The sequence below is a fragment of the Silene latifolia genome, unplaced genomic scaffold (genome assembly GCF_048544455.1).
Source record: "Silene latifolia isolate original U9 population unplaced genomic scaffold, ASM4854445v1 scaffold_292, whole genome shotgun sequence".
Classification (NCBI taxonomy): domain Eukaryota; kingdom Viridiplantae; phylum Streptophyta; class Magnoliopsida; order Caryophyllales; family Caryophyllaceae; genus Silene; species Silene latifolia.
Genome location: NW_027413231.1, coordinates 164,698 through 169,972, shown reverse-complemented (window position 1 = coordinate 169,972; position 5,275 = coordinate 164,698). Strand labels below are relative to the sequence as shown.

The 5,275-nt window shown below is 37.3% G+C and overlaps 1 long non-coding RNA gene across 3 annotated transcripts; it reads right to left on the bottom strand.

The window, feature by feature from the left end:
* Positions 1–912: 912 nt before the first annotated feature.
* On the bottom strand, positions 913–4,358 carry LOC141639185 (uncharacterized). Of its 3 annotated transcripts, none has more exons than XR_012542401.1 (3): positions 3,952–4,358; positions 3,732–3,863; positions 913–1,120 (listed from the first exon to the last, which is right to left on the bottom strand). It is a non-coding gene; the product is annotated as an uncharacterized LOC141639185 (long non-coding RNA). The 3 variants fall into 3 exon arrangements; XR_012542400.1 differs by having other exon boundaries at positions 913–1,227; positions 3,732–3,860; XR_012542399.1 differs by having other exon boundaries at positions 3,732–3,860; positions 3,952–4,357.
* Between the last annotated feature and the right edge of the window lie 917 nt (positions 4,359–5,275).

Here is a 5,275-nt window from a genome sequence, read left to right as displayed (position 1 = left end):
TGGAGTGACGGATCAGTCCCCATACCAGGGATCAAAAGGGGCTTTTTTCCGTTAACCTTATTTTTGTATGTTTTTTATAAAACCTACTGGCGACTCCACTTATTACCTATTTTCAAAAAAGGAGATTTTTTCAGGGATCTCACAGTGGCGACTCCGCTGGGGACTAATAAGCGGGTAAGACTTGAAATTTATTTATAATCTTATATATTTGACTTTTTTTAATAAATATGACAAGGACTTAATTGTTACAAATTGTGTTCACCCGTTAATTATATTTTGTGCGTCGAAAGTTTAATGAACACGGTTGTGGCATGCGTGCATGGTGTGCACATTAGCTTCACAGAAGACAAACTTAAAACAAGTACTAAAAGAAAAGCTTAAATGATTGGTTTTACATGGATTAACAATATGGTTTTTTTTTCGTTTATTACTTGTTCATGCACTAACCTTTTTCTTTCTTTTTGTCTCTTTCTACGATTTACTTCTTTTTATTGTATATATAAGACAAAAAAGGCATAGGCTCTCCGTAAGTCAATATTATGCCATCTAAGCTACCCTAATTTACCCTCGGGAAGTATGTTGTATACTTAGAAGGTCCATTCGACCGACTAGGCCTTACACATATTTTCCACCTCATGACGTCGTGTTTTGGCAACTCGTCTGGTCCATATGACCGGGGAGCACAAAAAATGAGAGATACCCTCGGGTATTTTAATGTTGTGAGTACCTAATTATCAACCATAAACCTAACCATAGATCCCGTAGAACCTTTGTCTAGGTCATGTTTTGATGTGTCCTGCTTGATTTATTTTTGGGTCGTGTAATTTATCTTTGGGTGATATATCTTTCCCATAACCATAATTAATTTTAAAAAAAAAAAAAAAAAAAAAAACAGACATGTATACACCGAGCTGTAATAGACAGTCCTTTGAGCTTCGTATAATATTAATAAAGTCCAAAACATTTGCAATTGATCATTAGAGTTAGAGTCACCATACTGAGACATCACATTAGGATTGTCCTTTTCTAAACATACTTGCATCATGCATATGCATCCGCCACTGTCATAGCACATTACACTCCGTCAGTTTGTCCGTCAGTCCATCCCTGCATTGAGTCCCTACACATTTAAGGTTTCCTTTTGTAAATATAGTAAGCATCTGCATATAGCATCACCAGTAGAGCATGCATTATTCACATCTAAGCAGCTCAGACCCACTCACCGTCCTGCGTTTTCGTTACACGCGTCCAACATTCAGCATTTGCATATAATAGGTCCAGTACAGCAAAAGTAAAAGTACAACAATAACACTGAGCATGTAAAAAAAAATAGGTACTTGCATTCAGGTCTTAGCTAGCATCGTATACATGTACATTCAATACATTTCTCCATTTTAGTCATGTCTGCTATAAAAAAAAAAATATTTTCTTGAGCTAAGATGTCATGATCCGGGATAGGGAGGAGTAAACAAGACCCTAATTTTATTAGCCACTCTAGCTTGGGAACAAAAGAAGGGTACAAGAAGACTAGATAATACCAACTCACATGTAGTTCCTTTAGGACCATCCAAGTCCTTTCTCAGTTGCATATGTACAAAAAAAAACTAAGAGTAAGAACAAACATGTCAATAGAACAAGAAAATTCATTCATATAATCATAATCTCATACGAGTATTCCTAACGTTACCTAAAAAAAAACTAGTTTACATAGGTGTCTAATTAACATAGGACCATCCTAGTCCTCTTTTGAGTTGCATAAATAAAAGAAGAGCATATGTCATTTTTATTAGTCACTTGTTCTACTTTTTACCCTTAACTAGTAGAATAGACTTGAAATACTTTAGATCGTATCTTTTTAGTGTAGATCGATGACCTCTTAGAGTCACCTAAACGAGGCGTGCACTAGACCATCTTTTCCATCTTTGTGGTGTGATAATTCCTTGATCGCCGTGTCTCTAACTAGGTGACCTATAGGTTTGGAGACTCCATCTTTCTACCCGATTCGTCAAATTTCCATGACTACCAAATAAGCACAAATTGCTTTCTACCAAATTTGTCTAACTTCCCATATCTCAGACTATCAGATGAGCACAAACTCACATGATCCACCGTTTTAGCAATTGTCCATCCATTTCCATTGATGCTAAAAAACTGGCTCAAAATTATTCAAACCATATTCTCAGTACACCTGTGTCCAAACATACCAACTAAGACACGGGAGCGCGCACTCCGTGCTGTTAAACCAAGAGAGGTGACCACTAGTCCCTTAGAATGAACTTAAGACATGAGTCTAAATACCAATACAAGTTCAAGCAGAAAATCCAGCTTCAAGACTCTCAAATATTCAAGGAGAGAAATTATGATCTCAAATAGACACAACTACAGTCTCAAAAGACTCAAAAATTCAAATGTCAAAAGGCAAAAATTCACAAGACAAAAAAAAAATCCAGGAAAAGTTGCAATTTATTTAATCAAATGTCAAAAGTCTCTCAAAAAAAAAAAAAGACAAAAAAAAAAGTTCCAGTAAAAAAAAAGACAAAAAAAAAAAAATCCAGTCAAATTTGCAATCAAATTGCAGAGTAGTCACTTTTTCATCTCTCAGACGAGTCAATCCACAGTTACTTTGTCTCCTTACCTCTTGGGACGATCCTTTCATTCATTTAGGTGAGTGAGAAAGGCACACAGATCTCCAGTGTCTTCTAACACCATAGACCCTTCTACTCCATTCCATTTATCACCCTCGTTTAGCATCTAAGAATTCGGGGGATGTACACTAAGTTTATACGGTCACATAAGTATTTTGTTTCTATAGTATTAGTTTTGAGTAATTAGTCGAGCTTGTTACTATAAAGAAGGCAAAACTCATTTTACAATATAAATCTCAAATTCCAAGGTGAAAAAAAAAAAATGGCACCCACCCCAGGTCAAAAAAAAAAAAAAAAAAAAAAAAAAAAGGACAGAAGGAAATACCTGAACAGGGGGCTACCACAAAACATAGAGTGAAGAGTCAGTTAAGACCAAGTTAAGACCGGGGGCATAGGGAAACACTCGGCGCATATGTTTGACTACATTTAGACGACAGCCCTGACAAAAAAAAGTTCTAAGGACTTACAAAGCAATGACAATTCAATAGGCACAACACCTAAGCAGCTAGGACTAGAGTACTCTGTCCCTTTCCCAGATCATGCAGTAGCGCGTTTTTGGTAAAAAAAATTTAACAGGACTAGAAATGAGATGTAGTAGGTTTCTATGGTCTATTTTAGAAAGAATGCATTGTCAATTGGCTAGTGTAGTCTTTGTTGTCGTAAGTAAGTGAGCATCATGCATCAGCATATATCATTAGCATTGTCAGCATACTATTTATACATCATCAATATCATAAATCGTCTGCATTAATGTCGTAATCGCGCTATCAGTCCAGTCGTATCATCAAGCACACAACTTGATTTAGAGATAAAAATAAAAAATAAAAAAGGAGCATAACTTCAATTCAATCATATTATCAGTCAAGCACACACCTTGATTCATAAGACCAGTAAGGAAATGGTAAACTTGGTTTTAGTATCACAATCGCACTATCAGTTCGGTCTCATTATCAAGCACACTACTTGATTCGCGAGACACCAGTAAAATTATCAGTTCAATCATCAAGCATACGACTTGACCAGTGAAAATACGGAACGAAAAAAAAAAGCATGAATTTGAAGTCAGTCAAGAGACAGAATGCTTACGATCTGATTTGGAGCTTGAAGGCAAGAATGGAAATCCGATCAAAATCACAGCCAAGAGGCTCGACGGTGCTCCTTTATCAGTCAACTCGTCACCAATCTATTGCTCAGACGATGGCTACGACGGCACAGCTGCTGTCCCAAATCAGGATAGTACATTTCAGCAATCATTTAAAGAGCATAAATTAAAAACATCAATCGACAAACAAAAAGAGGTACTTACTTCGATGGGCCTCCATCATCAGTCATCCGATCGCCAATCGGGGGCTAAAATGGCGGCTCAACAGTCACTCGTCGCCGATCCTGCGCTGCAATGATGGCGCAACCCACGCTAATTCATCCCATTCAGGTGCTCGAATGACAGCAATTAGCACTAATTTCACTTGCTTGAAGAATCGTGTTGATTTGGTTTTCTCTGGTAACCAATAATAGACGACTGAACCCAAAAAAAAAAAAAAGAACAGCTAAGAACAAATGAATTGAAGAAAATCAATCAGGAAAGGTGGGAAGTTTGGTCGTTTGGGTATGCAGGAAGTAAAAGATGATTTCTCTCTCCCAAATTTTGTGAAGATAAGTCCTTAATTCCTATTTCAATTGTGAGACACGTTATTGAAACAGGTCCACCTCATAAGGAATTTCACAATGTATTTCTCGACTTTCAGTCAAAATAATTACAATTCTCAAATTTAGTCTTTTTTCAAAATAAAATTTTGCAATTTTCAAATCCTTGGTTTGCGCCCTAACACGATCCAGCCTTAAAATAAAATTTTCTGAACTTGCCCATTTCGTGAAATAAATTTTTACGATTTTCAAATCTATCCTTTTCAAAATAAAATTTTGAATTCCTTGGTCGACGGGCTCTAACACGCAATCCTTTTTCAAATAAAATTTGAAATTCCTTCGGTCGGCGGGCTCTAACACGCAATCCTTTTCAAAATAAAATTTTGAATTCCTTCGGTCGGCGGGCTCTAACACGCAATCCTTTTTCAAAATAAAATTTTGAAATTCCTCGGTCGGCGGGCTCTAACACGCAATCCTTTTTCAAAATAAAATTTTGAAATACCTTGGTCGGGAACTCGACACGCGTCCTAGTTCATAAAATCAAATTTTGTGTTCTAATCCCGACCGTTCACCCGTGAAGTTAAGCAAATCCGGTTTCGTTCACTGCGAAGCTAAGCAATCTCATTCCGTTCACTGCGGAATAATCCACTTTGTTCACCCGCAAAGCAATCGATTTCGTTCACTGCGAAACTAACCATCCCTTCGTTCACTGCGAAGCTAAACAATTTCACGTTTTGTCCACCCGCAAAACTAAGAAACATCCCTTGGTCGGCGGGCCCGATACGCAACCGAGTTGGGAAATCGATTTCACGATCTCACCTTTAAGCTAAACAAAGTTTAGCTATACCAGATACAGATTCCAGACCGGCGAAACAAAGTTTTGTCATGCCAGCTTCCAGTCCAGTCATAAAACAAAGTTTTATGATCCTCTATATCCAGATCGCAGCTACTCCAGACAGGTAATATAAGAGGCCCACGTTTCTTAT